This window comes from Scyliorhinus torazame, chromosome 24, assembly GCF_047496885.1.
Source record: "Scyliorhinus torazame isolate Kashiwa2021f chromosome 24, sScyTor2.1, whole genome shotgun sequence".
In the NCBI taxonomy this organism is placed as follows: Eukaryota; Metazoa; Chordata; class Chondrichthyes; order Carcharhiniformes; family Scyliorhinidae; genus Scyliorhinus; species Scyliorhinus torazame.
The window spans coordinates 5,283,359-5,305,017 of NC_092730.1; the positions used below are offsets into that span (position 1 = coordinate 5,283,359).

The 21,659-nt window shown below is 43.1% G+C and overlaps 2 protein-coding genes across 2 annotated transcripts in view; both read right to left on the reverse strand.

Moving 5' to 3' along the window:
• The window catches only part of LOC140400183 (REST corepressor 2-like), a 1,146,610-nt gene that overhangs the window by 745,186 nt on the left and 379,765 nt on the right, over nucleotides 1–21,659 (reverse strand). The gene's annotated exons all lie outside the window — the stretch shown is intronic.
• Nucleotides 1–21,659, reverse strand: part of LOC140399833 (transcriptional-regulating factor 1-like) — a 322,907-nt gene that overhangs the window by 279,933 nt on the left and 21,315 nt on the right. The gene's annotated exons all lie outside the window — the stretch shown is intronic.

Here is a 21,659-nt window from a genome sequence, read left to right on the forward strand (position 1 = left end):
GTGTGACAATAACCCAATCACAGTGTGTGTGAGACAATAACCCAATCACAGTGTGTGTGTGACAATAACCCAATCACAGTGTGTCCGAGACAATAACCCAATCACAGTGTGTGTGACAATAACCCAATCACATTGTCCGAGACAATAACCCAATCACAGTGTGTGTGTGACAATAACCAAATCACAGTGTGTGTGACAATAACCCAATCACATCGTGTGTGTGACAATAACCCAATCACAGTGTGTGTGAGAATAACCCAATCACAGTGTGTGTGAGACAATAACCCAATCACAGTATGTGTAACAATATCCCAATCACAGTGTGTCCGAGACAATAACCCAATCACAGTGTGTGTGTGACTATAACCCAATCACAGTGTGTGTGTGACAATAACCCAATCACAGTGTGTCCGAGACAATAACCCAATCACAGTGTGTGTGAGACAATAACCCAATCACAGTGTGTGTGACAATAACCCAATCACAGTGTGTGTGAGACATTAACCCAATCACAGTGTGTGTGTGACAATAACCCAATCACAGTGTGTGTGAGACAATAACCCAATCACAGTGTGTGTGTGACAATAACCCAATCACGGTGTGTCCGAGACAATAACCCAATCACAGTGTGTGTGACAATAACCCAATCACATTGTCCGAGACAATAACCCAATCACAGTGTGTGTGTGACAATAACCAAATCACAGTGTGTGTGACAATAACCCAATCACAGTGTGTGTGTGACAATAACCCAATCACAGTGTGTGTGAGAATAACCCAATCACAGTGTGTGTGAGACAATAACCCAATCACAGTATGTGTAACAATATCCCAATCACAGTGTGTCCGAGACAATAACCCAATCACAGTGTGTGTGAGACAATAACCCAATCACAGTGTGTGTGTGACTATAACCCAATCACAGTGTGTGTGTCAATAACCCAATCACAGTGGGTGTGTGACAATAACCCAATCACAGTGTCCGAGACAATAACCCAATCACAGTGTGTGTGAGACAATAACCCAATCACAGTGTGTGTGAGACAATATCCCAATCACAGTGTGTCAGAGACAATAACCCAATCACAGTGTGTGAGACAATAACCCAATCACAGTGTGTGTGACAATAACCCAATCACATTGTCCGAGACAATAACCCAATCACAGTGTGTCAGAGACAATAACCCAATCACAGTGTGTGAGACAATAACCCAATCACAGTGTGTGTGACAATAACCCAATCACATTGTCCGAGACAATAACCCAATCACAGTGTGTGTGAGACAATATACCAATCACAGTGTGTGTGAGACAATAACCCAATCACAGTGTGTGTGACAGTAACCCAATCACAGTGTGTGTGACAATAACCCAATCACAGTGTGTGTGAGACAATAACCCAATCACAGTGTGTGTGAGACAATAACCCAATCACAGTGTGTCCGAGACAATAACCCAATCAGTGTGTGTGAGACAATAACCCAATCACAGTGTGTGTGAGACAATAACCAATCACAGTGTGTGTGACAATAACCCAATCACAGTGTGTGTGAGACAATAACCAATCACAGTGTGTGTGAGACAATAACCCAATCACAGTGTGTGTGTGACAATAACCCAATCACAGTGTGTGTGTGACAATAACCCAATCACAGTGTGTGTGACATTAACCCAATCACAGTGTGTGTGACAATAATCCAATCACAGTGTGTGTGAGACAATAACCCAATCACAGTGTGTGTGACAATAACCCAATCACAGTGTGTGTGAGACAATAACCCAATCACAGTGTGTGTGAGACAATAACCCAATCACAGTGTGTCCGAGACAATAACCCAATCACAGTGTGTGTGACAATAACCCAATCACAGTGTGTGTGTGACAATAACACTATCACAGTGTGTGTGAGACAATAACCCAATCACAGTGTGTGTGAGACAATAACCCAATCACAGTGTGTGTGTGACAATAACCCAATCACAGTGTGTGTGACAATAACCCAATCACAGTGTGTGTGACAATAACCCACTCACAGTGTGTGTGAGACAATAACCCAATCACAGTGTGTGTGTGACAATAACCCAATCACAGTGTGTGTGACAATAACCCAATCACAGTGTGTGTGACAATAACCCAATCACAGTGTGTGTGACAATAACCCAATCACAGTGTGTGTGAGACAATAACCCAATCACAGTGTGTCCGAGACAATAACCCAATCACAGTGTGTGTGAGACAATAACCCAATCACAGTGTGTGTGAGACAATAACCCAATCATAGTGTGTGTGACAATAACCCAATCACAGTGTGTGTGAGACAATAACCCAATCACAGTGTGTGTGAGACAATAACCCAATCACAGTGTGTGTGAGACAATAACCCAATCACAGTGTGTCCGAGACAATAACCCAATCACAGTGTGTGTGAGACAATAACCCAATCACAGTGTGTGTGAGACAATAACCCAATCATAGTGTGTGTGACAATAACCCAATCACAGTGTGTCCGAGACAATAACCCAATCACAGTGTGTGTGAGACAATAACCCAATCACAGTGTATCCGAGACAATAACCCAATCAGTGTGTGTGAGACAATAACCCAATCACAGTGTGTGTGACAATAACCCAATCACCGTGTGTGTGACAATAACCCAATCACAGTGCCCGAGACACTAACCCAATCACAGTGTGTGTGACAATAACCCAATCACAGTGTGTGTGTGACAATAACCCAATCAGTGTGTGTGAGACAATAACCCAATCACAGTGTGTGTGTGACAATAACCCAATCACAGTGTGTGTGTGACAATAACCCAATCAGTGTGTGTGAGACAATAACCCAATCACAGTGTGTGTGAGACAATAACCCAATCACAGTGTGTGTGACAATAACCCAATCACAGTGTGTGTGAGACAATAACCCAATCACAGTGTGTGTGAGACAATAATCCAATCACAGTGTGTGTGAGACAATAACCCAACCACAGTGTGTCCGAGACAATAACCCAATCACAGTGTATCCGAGACAATAACCCAATCAGTGTGTGTGAGACAATAACCCAATCACAGTGTGTGTGAGACAATAACCCAATCACAGTGTGTGTGAGACAATATCCCAATCACAGTGTGTGTGTGACAATAACCCAATCACAGTGTGTGTGAGACAATATCCCAATCACAGTGTGTGTGTAACAATAACCCAATCACAGTGTGTGTGACAATAACCCAATCACAGTGTGTGTGTGACAATAACCCAATCACAGTGTGTGTGAGACAATAACCCAATCACAGTGTGTGTGAGACAATATCCCAATCACAGTGTGTGTGTGACAATAACCCAATCACAGTGTGTGTGAGACAATAACCCAATCAGTGTGTGTGTGACAATAACCCAATCACAGTGTGTGTGAGACAATAACCCAATCACAGTGTGTGTGAGACAATAACCCAATCACAGTGTGTGTGAGACAATAACCCAATCACAGTGTGTGTGAGACAATATCCCAATCACAGTGTGTGTGTGACAATAACCCAATCACAGTGTGTGTGAGACAATAACCCAATCACAGTGTGTGTGACAATAACCCAATCACAGTGTGTGTGAGACAATAACCCAATCACAGTGTGTGTGAGACAATAATCCAATCACAGTGTGTGTGAGACAATAACCCAACCACAGTGTGTCCGAGACAATAACCCAATCACAGTGTATCCGAGACAATAACCCAATCAGTGTGTGTGAGACAATAACCCAATCACAGTGTGTGTGAGACAATAACCCAATCACAGTGTGTGTGAGACAATATCCCAATCACAGTGTGTGTGTGACAATAACCCAATCACAGTGTGTGTGAGACAATATCCCAATCACAGTGTGTGTGTAACAATAACCCAATCACAGTGTGTGTGACAATAACCCAATCACAGTGTGTGTGTGACAATAACCCAATCACAGTGTGTGTGAGACAATAACCCAATCACAGTGTGTGTGAGACAATATCCCAATCACAGTGTGTGTGTGACAATAACCCAATCACAGTGTGTGTGAGACAATAACCCAATCAGTGTGTGTGTGACAATAACCCAATCACAGTGTGTGTGAGACAATAACCCAATCACAGTGTGTGTGAGACAATAACCCAATCACAGTGTGTGTGTGACAATAACCCACTCACAGTGTGTGTGAGACAATAACCCAATCACAGTGTGTGTGAGACAATAACCCAATCACAGTGTGTCCGAGACAATAACCCATTCACAGTGTGTGTGAGACAATAACCCAATCACAGTGTGTGTGAGACAATAACCCAATCACAGTGTGTCCGAGACAATAACCCAATCACAGTGTGTGTGTGACAATAACCCACTCACAGTGTGTGTGAGACAATAACCCAATCACAGTGTGTGTGAGACAATAACCCAATCAGTGTGTGTGTGACAATAACCCAATCACAGTGTGTGTGAGACAATAACCCAATCACAGTGTGTGTGAGACAATAACCCAATCACAGTGTGTGTGTGACAATAACCCATTCACAGTGTGTGTGAGACAATAACCCAATCACAGTGTGTGTGAGACAATATGCCAATCACAGTGTGTCCGAGACAATAACCCAATCACAGTGTGTGTGAGACAATAACCCAATCACAGTGTGTCCGAGACAATAACCCAATCACAGTGTGTGTGTGACAATAACCCACTCACAGTGTGTGTGAGACAATAACCCAATCACAGTGTGTGTGAGACAATAACCCAATCACAGTGTGTCCGAGACAATACCCAATCACAGTGTGTGTGACAATAACCCAATCACAGTGTGTGTGTGACAATAACCCAATCACAGTGTGTGTGAGACAATAACCCAATCACAGTGTGTGTGAGACAATAACCCAATCAGTGTGTGTGTGACAATAACCCAATCACAGTGTGTGTGAGACAATAACCCAATCACAGTGTGTGTGAGACAATAACCCAATCACAGTGTGTGTGTGACAATAACCCACTCACAGTGTGTGTGAGACAATAACCCAATCACAGTGTGTGTGACAATAACCCAATCACAGTGTGTGTGAGACAATAACCCAATCACAGTGTGTCCGAGACAATAACCCAATCACAGTGTGTGTGAGACAATAGCCCAATCACAGTGTGTGTGAGACAATAACCCAATCACAGTGTATCCGAGACAATAACCCAATCAGTGTGTGTGAGACAATAACCCAATCACAGTGTGTGTGAGAGAATAACCCAATCACAGTGTGTGTGAGACAATAATCCAATCACAGTGTGTGTGAGACAATAACCCAACCACAGTGTGTCCGAGACAATAACCCAATCACAGTGTATCCGAGACAATAACCCAATCACAGTGTATCCGAGACAATAACCCAATCACAGTGTGTCCGAGACAATAACCCAATCACAGTGTGTGTGAGACAATAGCCCAATCACAGTGTGTGTGAGACAATAACCCAATCACAGTGTATCCGAGACAATAACCCAATCAGTGTGTGTGAGACAATAACCCAATCACAGTGTGTGTGAGACAATAACCCAATCACAGTGTGTGTGTGACAATAACCCAATCACAGTGTGTGTGACAATAACCCAATCACAGTGTGTGTGACAATAATCCAATCACAGTGTCTGTGAGACAATAACCCAATCACAGTGTGTGTGACAATAACCCAATCACAGTGTGTGTGAGACAATAACCCAATCACAGTGTGTGTGAGACAATAACCCAATCACAGTGTGTGTGACAATAACCCAATCACAGTGTGTGTGACACAATAACCCAATCACAGTGTGTGTGACAATAACCCAATCACAGTGTGTGTGAGATAATATCCCAATCACAGTGTTTGTGACAATAACCTAATCACAGTGTCCGAGACAATAACCCAATCACAGTGTGTGTGTGACAATAACCCAATCACAGTGTGTGTGAGACAATAACCCAATCACAGTGTGTGTGACAATAACCCAATCACAGTGTGTGTGAGACAATAACCCAATCACAGTGCCCGAGACACTAACCCAATCACAGTGTGTGTGTGACAATAACCCAATCACAGTGTGTGTGACAATAACCCAATCACAGTGTCCGAGACAATAACCCAATCACAGTGTGTGTGTGACAATATCCCAATCACAGTGTGTGTGAGACAATAACCCAATCACAGTGTGTGTGACAATAACCCAATCACAGTGTGTGTGAGACAATAACCCAATCACAGTGTGTGTGAGACAATAACCCAATCACAGTGTGTGTGAGACAAGAACCCAATCACAGTGTGTGTGTGACAATAACCCAATCACAGTGTGTGTGACAATAATCCAATCACAGTGTGTCCGAGACAATAACCCAATCACAGTGGGTGTGAGACAATAACCCAATCACAGTGTGTGTGACAATAATCCAATCACAGTGTGTCCGAGACAATAACCCAATCACAGTGTGTGTGACAATAACCCAATCACAGTGTGTGAGACAACAACCCAATCACAGTGTGTCCGAGACAATAACCCAATCACAGTGTCTGTGTAACAATAACCCAATCACAGTGTGTGTGACAATAATCCAATCACAGTGTGTGTGAGACAATTACCCAATCACAGTGTCTGTGTGACAATAACCCAATCACAGTGTGCCTGACAATAACCCAATCACAGTGTGTGTGAGACAATAACCCAATCACAGTGTGTGTGAGACAATAACCCAATCACAGTGTGTGTGAGACAATAACCCAATCACAGTGTGTGTGAGACAATAACCCAATCACAGTGTGTGTGAGACAATAACCCAATCACAGTGTGTGTGACAATAACCCAATCACAGTATGTGTGACAATAACCCAATCACAGTGTGTGTGAGACAATAACCCAATCACAGTGTGTGTGTGACAATAACCCAATCACAGTGTGTGTGAGACAATAACCCAATCACAGTGTGTGTGAGACAATAACCCAATCACAGTGTGTGTGAGACAATAACTCAATCACAGTGTGTGTGAGACAATAACCCAATCACAGTGTGTGTGACAATAACCCAATCACAGTTTGTGTGAGACAATAACCCAACAACATGGTGTGTGTGAGACAATAACCCAATCACAGTGTGTGTGAGACAATAACCCAATCACAGTGTGTCCGAGACAATAACCCAATCAGTGTGTGTGAGACAATAACCCAATCACAGTGTGTGTGAGACAATAACCCAATCACAGTGTGTGTGACAATAACCCAATCACAGTGTGTGTGAGACAATAACCCAATCACAGTGTGTGTGACAATAACCCAATCACAGTGTGTGTGAGACAATAACCCAATCACAGTGTGTGTGACAATAACCCAATCACAGTGTGTGTGAGACAATAACCCAATCACAGTGTGTGTGAGACAATAATCCAATCACAGTGTGTGTGAGACAATAACCCAACCACAGTGTGTCCGAGACAATAACCCAATCACAGTGTATCCGAGACAATAACCCAATCAGTGTGTGTGAGACAATAACCCAATCACAGTGTGTGTGAGACAATAACCCAATCACAGTGTGTGTGAGACAATATCCCAATCACAGTGTGTGTGTGACAATAACCCAATCACAGTGTGTGTGAGACAATATCCCAATCACAGTGTGTGTGTAACAATAACCCAATCACAGTGTGTGTGACAATAACCCAATCACAGTGTGTGTGTGACAATAACCCAATCACAGTGTGTGTGAGACAATAACCCAATCACAGTGTGTGTGAGACAATATCCCAATCACAGTGTGTGTGTGACAATAACCCAATCACAGTGTGTGTGAGACAATAACCCAATCAGTGTGTGTGTGACAATAACCCAATCACAGTGTGTGTGAGACAATAACCCAATCACAGTGTGTGTGAGACAATAACCCAATCACAGTGTGTGTGAGACAATAACCCAATCACAGTGTGTGTGAGACAATATCCCAATCACAGTGTGTGTGTGACAATAACCCAATCACAGTGTGTGTGAGACAATAACCCAATCACAGTGTGTGTGACAATAACCCAATCACAGTGTGTGTGAGACAATAACCCAATCACAGTGTGTGTGAGACAATAATCCAATCACAGTGTGTGTGAGACAATAACCCAACCACAGTGTGTCCGAGACAATAACCCAATCACAGTGTATCCGAGACAATAACCCAATCAGTGTGTGTGAGACAATAACCCAATCACAGTGTGTGTGAGACAATAACCCAATCACAGTGTGTGTGAGACAATATCCCAATCACAGTGTGTGTGTGACAATAACCCAATCACAGTGTGTGTGAGACAATATCCCAATCACAGTGTGTGTGTAACAATAACCCAATCACAGTGTGTGTGACAATAACCCAATCACAGTGTGTGTGTGACAATAACCCAATCACAGTGTGTGTGAGACAATAACCCAATCACAGTGTGTGTGAGACAATATCCCAATCACAGTGTGTGTGTGACAATAACCCAATCACAGTGTGTGTGAGACAATAACCCAATCAGTGTGTGTGTGACAATAACCCAATCACAGTGTGTGTGAGACAATAACCCAATCACAGTGTGTGTGAGACAATAACCCAATCACAGTGTGTGTGTGACAATAACCCACTCACAGTGTGTGTGAGACAATAACCCAATCACAGTGTGTGTGAGACAATAACCCAATCACAGTGTGTCCGAGACAATAACCCATTCACAGTGTGTGTGAGACAATAACCCAATCACAGTGTGTGTGAGACAATAACCCAATCACAGTGTGTCCGAGACAATAACCCAATCACAGTGTGTGTGTGACAATAACCCACTCACAGTGTGTGTGAGACAATAACCCAATCACAGTGTGTGTGAGACAATAACCCAATCAGTGCGTGTGTGACAATAACCCAATCACAGTGTGTGTGAGACAATAACCCAATCACAGTGTGTGTGAGACAATAACCCAATCACAGTGTGTGTGTGACAATAACCCATTCACAGTGTGTGTGAGACAATAACCCAATCACAGTGTGTGTGAGACAATATGCCAATCACAGTGTGTCCGAGACAATAACCCAATCACAGTGTGTGTGAGACAATAACCCAATCACAGTGTGTCCGAGACAATAACCCAATCACAGTGTGTGTGTGACAATAACCCACTCACAGTGTGTGTGAGACAATAACCCAATCACAGTGTGTGTGAGACAATAACCCAATCACAGTGTGTCCGAGACAATAACCCAATCACAGTGTGTGTGACAATAACCCAATCACAGTGTGTGTGTGACAATAACCCAATCACAGTGTGTGTGAGACAATAACCCAATCACAGTGTGTGTGAGACAATAACCCAATCAGTGTGTGTGTGACAATAACCCAATCACAGTGTGTGTGAGACAATAACCCAATCACAGTGTGTGTGAGACAATAACCCAATCACAGTGTGTGTGTGACAATAACCCACTCACAGTGTGTGTGAGACAATAACCCAATCACAGTGTGTGTGACAATAACCCAATCACAGTGTGTGTGAGACAATAACCCAATCACAGTGTGTCCGAGACAATAACCCAATCACAGTGTGTGTGAGACAATAGCCCAATCACAGTGTGTGTGAGACAATAACCCAATCACAGTGTATCCGAGACAATAACCCAATCAGTGTGTGTGAGACAATAACCCAATCACAGTGTGTGTGAGAGAATAACCCAATCACAGTGTGTGTGAGACAATAATCCAATCACAGTGTGTGTGAGACAATAACCCAACCACAGTGTGTCCGAGACAATAACCCAATCACAGTGTATCCGAGACAATAACCCAATCACAGTGTATCCGAGACAATAACCCAATCACAGTGTGTCCGAGACAATAACCCAATCACAGTGTGTGTGAGACAATAGCCCAATCACAGTGTGTGTGAGACAATAACCCAATCACAGTGTATCCGAGACAATAACCCAATCAGTGTGTGTGAGACAATAACCCAATCACAGTGTGTGTGAGACAATAACCCAATCACAGTGTGTGTGTGACAATAACCCAATCACAGTGTGTGTGACAATAACCCAATCACAGTGTGTGTGACAATAATCCAATCACAGTGTCTGTGAGACAATAACCCAATCACAGTGTGTGTGACAATAACCCAATCACAGTGTGTGTGAGACAATAACCCAATCACAGTGTGTGTGAGACAATAACCCAATCACAGTGTGTGTGACAATAACCCAATCACAGTGTGTGTGACACAATAACCCAATCACAGTGTGTGTGACAATAACCCAATCACAGTGTGTGTGAGATAATATCCCAATCACAGTGTTTGTGACAATAACCTAATCACAGTGTCCGAGACAATAACCCAATCACAGTGTGTGTGTGACAATAACCCAATCACAGTGTCTGTGAGACAATAACCCAATCACAGTGTGTGTGACAATAACCCAATCACAGTGTGTGTGAGACAATAACCCAATCACAGTGCCCGAGACACTAACCCAATCACAGTGTGTGTGTGACAATAACCCAATCACAGTGTGTGTGACAATAACCCAATCACAGTGTCCGAGACAATAACCCAATCACAGTGTGTGTGTGACAATATCCCAATCACAGTGTGTGTGAGACAATAACCCAATCACAGTGTGTGTGACAATAACCCAATCACAGTGTGTGTGAGACAATAACCCAATCACAGTGTGTGTGAGACAATAACCCAATCACAGTGTGTGTGAGACAAGAACCCAATCACAGTGTGTGTGTGACAATAACCCAATCACAGTGTGTGTGACAATAATCCAATCACAGTGTGTCCGAGACAATAACCCAATCACAGTGGGTGTGAGACAATAACCCAATCACAGTGTGTGTGACAATAATCCAATCACAGTGTGTCCGAGACAATAACCCAATCACAGTGTGTGTGACAATAACCCAATCACAGTGTGTGAGACAACAACCCAATCACAGTGTGTCCGAGACAATAACCCAATCACAGTGTCTGTGTAACAATTACCCAATCACAGTGTCTGTGTGACAATAACCCAATCACAGTGTGCCTGACAATAACCCAATCACAGTGTGTGTGAGACAATAACCCAATCACAGTGTGTGTGAGACAATAACCCAATCACAGTGTGTGTGAGACAATAACCCAATCACAGTGTGTGTGAGACAATAACCCAATCACAGTGTGTGTGAGACAATAACCCAATCACAGTGTGTGTGACAATAACCCAATCACAGTATGTGTGACAATAACCCAATCACAGTGTGTGTGAGACAATAACCCAATCACAGTGTGTGTGTGACAATAACCCAATCACAGTGTGTGTGAGACAATAACCCAATCACAGTGTGTGTGAGACAATAACCCAATCACAGTGTGTGTGAGACAATAACCCAATCACAGTGTGTGTGAGACAATAACCCAATCACAGTGTGTGTGACAATAACCCAATCACAGTTTGTGTGAGACAATAACCCAACAACATGGTGTGTGTGAGACAATAACCCAATCACAGTGTGTGTGAGACAATAACCCAATCACAGTGTGTCCGAGACAATAACCCAATCAGTGTGTGTGAGACAATAACCCAATCACAGTGTGTGTGAGACAATAACCCAATCACAGTGTGTGTGACAATAACCCAATCACAGTGTGTGTGAGACAATAACCCAATCACAGTGTGTGTGACAATAACCCAATCACAGTGTGTGTGAGATAATATCCCAATCACAGTGTGTGTGAGACAATAACCCAATCACAGTGTGTGTGACAATAACCCAATCACAGTGTGTGTGAGACAATAACCCAATCACAGTGCCCGAGACACTAACCCAATCACAGTGTGTGTGTGACAATAACCCAATCACAGTGTTTGTGACAATAACCTAATCACAGTGTCCGAGACAATAATCCAATCACAGTGTGTGTGTGACAATAACCCAATCACAGTGTGTGTGAGACAATAACCCAATCACAGTGTGTGTGACAATAACCCAATCACAGTGTGTGTGAGACAATAACCCAATCACAGTGCCCAAGACACTAACCCAATCACAGTGTGTGTGTGACAATAACCCAATCACAGTGTGTGTGACAATAACCCAATCACAGTGTCCGAGACAATAACCCAATCACAGTGTGTGTGTGACAATAACCCAAGCACAGTGTGTGTGAGACAATAACCCAATCACAGTGTGTGTGACAATAACCCAATCACAGTGTGTGTGAGACAATAACCCAATCACAGTGTGTGTGAGACAATAACCCAATCACAGTGTGTGTGAGACAAGAACCCAATCACAGTGTGTGTGTGACAATAACCCAATCACAGTGTGTGTGAGACAATAACCCAATCACAGTGTGTGTGAGACAATAACCCAATCACAGTGTGTGTGAGACAAGAACCCAATCACAGTGTGTGTGTGACAATAACCCAATCACAGTGTGTGTGACAATAATCCAATCACAGTGTGTCCGAGACAATAACCCAATCACAGTGGGTGTGAGACAATAACCCAATCACAGTGTGTGTGACAATAATCCAATCACAGTGTGTCCGAGACAATAACCCAATCACAGTGTGTGTGACAATAACCCAATCACAGTGTGTGTGACAATAATCCAATCACAGTGTGTGTGAGACAATTACCCAATCACAGTGTCTGTGTGACAATAACCCAATCACAGTGTGCGTGACAATAACCCAATCACAGTGTGTGTGAGACAAGAACACAATCACAGTGTGTGTGACAATAACCCAATCACAGTGTGTGTGAGACAATAACCCAATCACAGTGTGTGTGAGACAATATACCAATCACAGTGTGTGTGAGACAATAACCCAATCACAGTGTGTGTGACAATAACCCAATCACAGTATGTGTGACAATAACCCAATCACAGTGTGTGTGAGACAATAACCCAATCACAGTGTGTCCGAGACAATAACCCAATCACAGTGTGTGTGAGACAATAACCCAATCACAGTGTGTGTGAGACAATAACACAATCACAGTGTGTGTGAGACAATAAACCAATCACAGTGTGTGTGAGACACTAACCCAATCACAGTGTGTGTGTGACAATAACCCAATCACAGTGTGTGTGACAATAACCCAATCACAGTGTCCGAGACAATAACCCAATCACAGTGTGTGTGTGACAATAACCCAATCACAGTGTGTGTGACAATAACCCAATCACAGTGTGTGTGAGACAATAACCCAATCACAGTGTGTGTGAGACAATAACCCAATCACAGTGTGTGTGAGACAAGAACCCAATCACAGTGTGTGTGTGACAATAACCCAATCACAGTGTGTGTGAGACAATAACCCAATCACAGTGTGTGTGAGACAATAACCCAATCACAGTGTGTGTGAGACAAGAACCCAATCACAGTGTGTGTGTGACAATAACCCAATCACAGTGTGTGAGACAATAACCCAATCACAGTGTGTGTGAGACAATAACCCAATCACAGTGTGTGTGAGACAAGAACCCAATCACAGTGTGTGTGTGACAATAACCCAATCACAGTGTGTGTGAGGCAATAACCCAATCACAGTGTGTGTGACAATAATCCAATCACAGTGTGTCCGAGACAATAACCCAATCACAGTGGGTGTGAGACAATAACCCAATCACAGTGTGTGTGACAATAATCCAATCACAGTGTGTCCGAGACAATAACCCAATCACAGTGTGTGTGACAATAACCCAATCACAGTGTGTGTGACAATAATCCAATCACAGTGTCTGTGTGACAATAACCCAATCACAGTGTGCGTGACAATAACCCAATCACAGTGTGTGTGAGACAAGAACACAATCACAGTGTGTGTGACAATAACCCAATCACAGTGTGTGTGAGACAATAACCCAATCACAGTGTGTGTCAGACAATATACCAATCACAGTGTGTGTGAGACAATAACCCAATCACAGTGTGTGTGACAATAACCCAATCACAGTATGTGTGACAATAACCCAATCACAGTGTGTGTGAGACAATAACCCAATCACAGTGTGTCCGAGACAATAACCCAATCACAGTGTGTGTGAGACAATAACCCAATCACAGTGTGTGTGAGACAATAACCCAATCACAGTGTGTGTGAGACAATAACCCAATCACAGTGTGTGTGAGACAATAACCCAATCACAGTGTGTGTGACAATAACACAATCACAGTTTGTGTGAGACAATAACCTAATCACAGTGTGTGTGACAATAACCCAATCACAGTTTGTGTGAGACAATAACCCAATCACAGTGTGTGTGAGACAATAACCCAATCACAGTGTGTGTGAGACAATAACCCAATCACAGTGTGTCCGAGACAATAACCCAATAAGTGTGTGTGAGACAATAACCCAATCACAGTGTGTGTGAGACAATAACCCAATCACAGTGTGTGTGACAATAACCCAATCACAGTGTGTGTGAGACAATAACCCAATCACAGTGTGTGTGACAATAACCCAATCACAGTGTGTGTGAGATAATAACCCAATCACAGTGTGTGTGAGACAATAACCCAATCACAGTGTGTGTGACAATAACCCAATCACAGTGTGTGTGAGACAATAACCCAATCACAGTGCCCGAGACACTAACCCAATCACAGTGTGTGTGTGACAATAACCCAATCACAGTGTGTGTGACAATAACCCAATCACAGTGTCCGAGACAATAACCCAATCACAGTGTGTGTGTGACAATAACCCAATCACAGTGTGTGTGAGACAATAACCCAATCACAGTGTGTGTGACAATAACCCAATCACAGTGTGTGTGAGACAATAACCCAATCACAGTGTGTGTGAGACAATAACCCAATCACAGTGTGTGTGAGACAATAACCCAATCACAGTGTGTGTGAGACAATATACCAATCACAGTGTGTGTGAGACAATAACCCAATCACAGTGTGTGTGACAATAACCCAATCACAGTATGTGTGACAATAACCCAATCACAGTGTGTGTGAGACAATAACCCAATCACAGTGTGTGTGTGACAATAACCCAATCACAGTGTGTGTGAGACAATAACCCAATCACAGTGTGTGTGAGACAATAACCCAATCACAGTGTGTGTGAGACAATAACCCAATCACAGTGTGTGTGACAATAACCCAATCACAGTTTGTGTGAGACAATAACCTAATCACAGTGTGTGTGACAATAACCCAATCACAGTTTGTGTGAGACAATATCCCAATCACAGTGTGTCCGAGACAATAACCCAATCACAGTGTGTGTGACAATAACCCAATCACAGTGTGTGTGACAATAACCCAATCACAGTGTGTGTGTGACAATATCCCAATCACAGTGTGTCCGAGACAATAACCCAATCACAGTGTGTGTGACAATAACCCAATCACAGTGTGTGTGTGACAATATCCCAATCACAGTGTGTCCGAGACAATAACCCAATCACAGTGTGTGTGACAATAACCCAATCACAGTGTGTGTGAGACAATAACCCAATCACAGTGTGTGTGAGACAATAACCCAATCATAGTGTGTGTGAGACAATAACCCAATCACAGTGTGTGTGAGACAATAACCCAATCACAGTGTGTGTGAGACAATAACCCAATCACAGTCTGTGTGAGACAATAACCCAATCACAGTGTGTGTGAGACAATAACCCAATCACAGTGTGTGTGACAATAACCCAATCACAGTGTGTGTGAGACAATAACCCAATCACAGTGTGTGTGACAATAACCCAATCACAGTGTGTGTGAGATAATATCCCAATCACAGTGTGTGTGAGACAATCACCCAATCACAGTGTGTGTGACAATAACCCAATCACAGTGTGTGTGAGACAATAACCCAATCACAGTGCCCGAGACACTAACCCAATCACAGTGTGTGTCAGACAATAACCCAATCACAGTGTGTGTGAGACAATAACCCAATCACAGTGTGTGTGACAATAAACCCAATCACAGTGTGTGTGAGACAATAACCAATCACAGTGTGTCCGAGACAATAACCCACTCACAGTGTGTGTGAGACAAAAACCCAATCACAGTGTGTGTGACAATAACCCAATCACAGTGTGTGTGAGACAATAACCCAATCACAGTGCGTGAGACAATAACCCAATCACAGTGTGTGTTAGTCAACAAACCAATCACAGTGTGTGAGACAATATCCCAATCACAGTGTGTGTGAGACAATAACCCAATCACAGTGTATCCGAGACAATAACCCAATCACAGTCTGTGTGACAATAACCCAATCACAGTGTGAGTGGCCATAACACAATCACAGTGCCCGAGACAATAACCCAATCACAGTGTGTGTGAGACAATAACCCAATCTCAGTGTGTGTGAGACAATACCCCAATCACAGTGTGTGTGAGACAATAACCCAACCACAGTGTGTGTGAGACAATAACCCAATCACAGTGTGTGTGAGACAATAACCCAATCACAGTGTGTCCGAGACAATAACCCAATCACAGTGTGTGACAATAACCCAATCACAGTGTGTCCGAGACAATAACCCAATCACAGTGTGTGTGACAATAACCCAATCACAGTGTGTGTGACAATAACCCAATCACAGTGTCCGAGACAATAACCCAATCACAGTGTGTGTGACAATAACCCAATCACAGTGTGTGTGAGACAATATCCCAATCACAGTGTGTGTGAGACAATAAACCAATCACAGTGTGTGTGACAATAACCCAATCACAGTGTGTCCAAGACTACAACCCAATCACAGTGTGTGACAATAACCCAATCACAGTGTGTCCGAGACAATAACCCAATCACAGTGTGTGTGACAATAACCCAATCACAGTGTCCGAGACAATAACCCAATCACAGTGTGTGTGAGACAATAACCCAATCACAGTGCCCGAGACAATAACCCAATCACAGTGTGTGTGTGACAATAACCCAATCCCAGTGTGTGTGACAATAACCAAATCACAGTGTCCGAGACAATAACCCAGTCAAAGTGTCCGCGACAATATCCCAATCACAGTGTGTGTGTGACAATAGCCCAACCACAGTGTGTGTGACAATAACCCAATCACAGTGTGTGAGACAATAACACAATCACAGTGTGTCCGAGACAATAACACAACCACAGTGTGTGTGTGACAATAACCCAATCACAGTTTGTGTGAGACAAAAACCCAATCACAGTGTGTGTGAGACAATAACCCAATCACAGTGTGTGTGACAATAACCCAATCGCAGTGTGTGTGAGACAATAACCCAATCACAGTGTGTGTGAGACAATAACCCAATCACAGTGTGTGTGAGACAATAACCGAATCACAGTGTGTGTGACAATAACCCAATCACAGTGTGTGTGAGACAATAACCCAATCACAGTGTGTGTGAGACAATAACCCAATCACAGTGTGTGTGAGACAATAACCCAATCACAGTGTGTGTGAGACAATAACCCAATCACAGTGTGTGTGAGACAATAACCCAATCACAGTGCGTGTGACAATAACCCAATCACAGTGTGTGTGAGACAATGACCCAATCACAGTGTGTGTGAGACAATATCCCAATCACAGTGTGTGTGAGACAATAACCCAATCACAGTGTGTGTGACAATAACCCAATCACAGTGTGTGTGACAATAACCCAATCACAGTGTGTGTGAGATAATATCCCAATCACAGTGTGTGTGAGACAATAACCCAATCACAGTGTGTGTGACAATAACCCAATCACAGTGTGTGTGTGACAATAACCCAATCACAGTGTGTGTGAGACAATGACCCAATCACAGTGTGTGTGAGACAATATCCCAATCACAGTGTGTGTGAGACAATAACCCAATCACAGTGTGTGTGACAATAACCCAATCACAGTGTGTGTGACAATAACCCAATCACAGTGTGTGTGAGATAATATCCCAATCACAGTGTGTGTGAGACAATAACCCAATCACAGTGTGTGTGAGACAATAGCCCAATCACAGTGTGTGTGACAATAACCCAATCACAGTGTGTGTGACAATAACCCAATCACAGTGTGTGTGAGACAATAACCCAATCACAGTGTGTGTGAGACAATAACCCAATCACAGTGTGTGTGACAATAACCCAATCACAGTGTGTGTGACAATAACCCAATCACAGTGTGTGTGAGACAATAACCCAATCACAGTGTGTGTGAGACAATAACCCAATCACAGTGTGTGTGTGACAATAACCCAATCACTGTGTGTGTGAGACAATAACCCAATCACAGTGTCTGAGACAATAACCCAATCACAGTGTGTGTGAGACAATAACCCAAAATCAGTGAGTGTGAGACAATAACCCAATCACAGTGTGTGTGAGACAATAACCCAATCACAGTGTGTGTGTGACAATAACCCAATCACTGTGTGTGTGAGACAGTAACCCAATCACAGTGTGTGTGAGACAATAACCCAATCACAGTGTGTGTGTGACAATAACCCAATCACAGTGTGTCCGAGACAATAACCCAATCACAGTCTGTGTGAGACAGTAACCCAATCACAATTTGTGTGAGACAATAACCCAATCACAGTGTGTGTGAGACAATAACCCAATCACAGTGTGTCCGAGACAATAACCCAATCACAGTGTGTGTGAGACAGTAATCCAATCACAGTGTGTGTGTGACAATAACCCAATCACAGTGTGTGTGAGACAATAACCCAATCACACTGTGTGTGTGACAATAACCCAATCACAGTGTGTCCGAGACAATAACCCAATCACAGTGTGTGTGAGACAATAACCCAGTCACAGTGTGTGTGACAATAACCCAATCACAGTGTGTGTGAGACATTAACCCAATCACAGTGTGTGTGTGACAATAACCCAATCACAGTGTGTGTGAGACAATAACCCAATCACAGTGTGTGTGTGACAATAACTCAATCACAGTGCCCGAGACACTAACCCAATCACAGTGTGTGTGTGACAATAACCCAATCACAGTGTGTGTGACAATAACCCAATCACAGTGTCCGAGACAATAACCCAATCACAGTGTGTGTGTGACAATAACCCAATCACAGTGTGTGTGAGACAATAACCCAATCACAGTGTGTGTGACAATAACCCAATCACAGTGTGTGTGAGACAATAACCCAATCACAGTGTGTGTGAGACAATAACCCAATCACAGTGTGTGTGAGACAATAACCCAATCACAGTGTGTGTGAGACAATACACCAATCACAGTGTGTGTGAGACAATAACCCAATCACAGTGTGTGTGACAATAACCCAATCACAGTATGTGTGACAATAACCCAATCACAGTGTGTGTGAGACAATAACCCAATCACAGTGTGTGTGTGACAATAACCCAATCACAGTGTGTGTGAGACAATAACCCAATCACAGTGTGTGTGAGACAATAACCCAATCACAGTGTGTGTGAGACAATAACCCAATCACAGTGTGTGTGACAATAACCCAATCACAGTTTGTGTGAGACAATAACCTAATCACAGTGTGTGTGACAATAACCCAATCACAGTTTGTGTGAGACAATATCCCAATCACAGTGTGTCCGAGACAATAACCCAATCACAGTGTGTGTGACAATAACCCAATCACAGTGTGTGTGACAATAACCCAATCACAGTGTGTGTGTGACAATATCCCAATCACAGTGTGTCCGAGACAATAACCCAATCACAGTGTGTGTGACAATAACCCAATCACAGTGTGTGTGTGACAATATCCCAATCACAGTGTGTCCGAGACAATAACCCAATCACAGTGTGTGTGACAATAACCCAATCACAGTGTGTGTGAGACAATAACCCAATCACAGTGTATGTGAGACAATAACCCAATCATAGTGTGTGTGAGACAATAACCCAATCACAGTGTGTGTGAGACAATAACCCAATCACAGTGTGTGTGAGACAATAACCCAATCACAGTCTGTGTGAGACAATAACCCAATCACAGTGTGTGTGAGACAATAACCCAATCACAGTGTGTGTGACAATAACCCAATCACAGTGTGTGTGAGACAATAACCCAATCACAGTGTGTGTGACAATAACCCAATCACAGTGTGTGTGAGATAATATCCCAATCACAGTGTGTGTGAGACAATCACCCAATCACAGTGTGTGTGACAATAACCCAATCACAGTGTGTGTGAGACAATAACCCAATCACAGTGCCCGAGACACTAACCCAATCACAGTGTGTGTCAGACAATAACCCAATCACAGATTGTGTGAGACAATAACCCAATCACAGTGTGTGTGACAATAAACCCAATCACAGTGTGTGTGAGACAATAACCAATCACAGTGTGTCCGAGACAATAACCCACTCACAGTGTGTGTGAGACAAAAACCCAATCACAGTGTGTGTGACAATAACCCAATCACAGTGTGTGTGAGACAATAACCCAATCACAGTGCGTGAGACAATAACCCAATCACAGTGTGTGTTAGTCAACAAACCAATCACAGTGTGTGAGACAATATCCCAATCACAGTGTGTGTGAGACAATAACCCAATCACAGTGTATCCGAGACAATAACCCAATCACAGTGTGTGTGACAATAACCCAATCACAGTGTGAGTGGCCATAACACAATCACAGTGCCCGAGACAATAACCCAATCACAGTGTGTGTGAGACAATAACCCAATCTCAGTGTGTGTGAGACAATACCCCAATCACAGTGTGTGTGAGACAATAACCCAACCACAGTGTGTGTGAGACAATAACCCAATCACAGTGTGTGTGAGACAATAACCCAATCACAGTGTGTCCGAGACAATAACCCAATCACAGTGTGTGACAATAACCCAATCACAGTGTGTCCGAGACAATAACCCAATCACAGTGTGTGTGACAATAACCCAATCACAGTGTGTGTGACAATAACCCAATCACAGTGTCCGAGACAATAACCCAATCACAGTGTGTGTGACAATAACCCAATCACAGTGTGTGTGAGACAATATCCCAATCACAGTGTGTGTGAGACAATAAACCAATCACAGTGTGTGTGACAATAACCCAATCACAGTGTGTCCAAGACTACAACCCAATCACAGTGTGTGACAATAACCCAATCACAGTGTGTCCGAGACAATAACCCAATCACAGTGTGTGTGACAATAACCCAATCACAGTGTCCGAGACAATAACCCAATCACAGTGTGTGTGAGACAATAACCCAATCACAGTGCCCGAGACAATAACCCAATCACAGTGTGTGTGTGACAATAACCCAATCCCAGTGTGTGTGACAATAACCAAATCACAGTGTCCGAGACAATAACCCAGTCACAGTGTCCGCGACAATATCCCAATCACAGTGTGTGTGTGACAATAGCCCAACCACAGTGTGTGTGACAATAACCCAATCACAGTGTGTGAGACAATAACACAATCACAGTGTGTCCGAGACAATAACACAACCACAGTGTGTGTGTGACAATAACCCAATCACAGTTTGTGTGAGACAAAAACCCAATCACAGTGTGTGTGAGACAATAACCCAATCACAGTGTGTGTGACAATAACCCAATCGCAGTGTGTGTGAGACAATAACCCAATCACAGTGTGTGTGAGACAATAACCCAATCACAGTGTGTGTGAGACAATAACCGAATCACAGTGTGTGT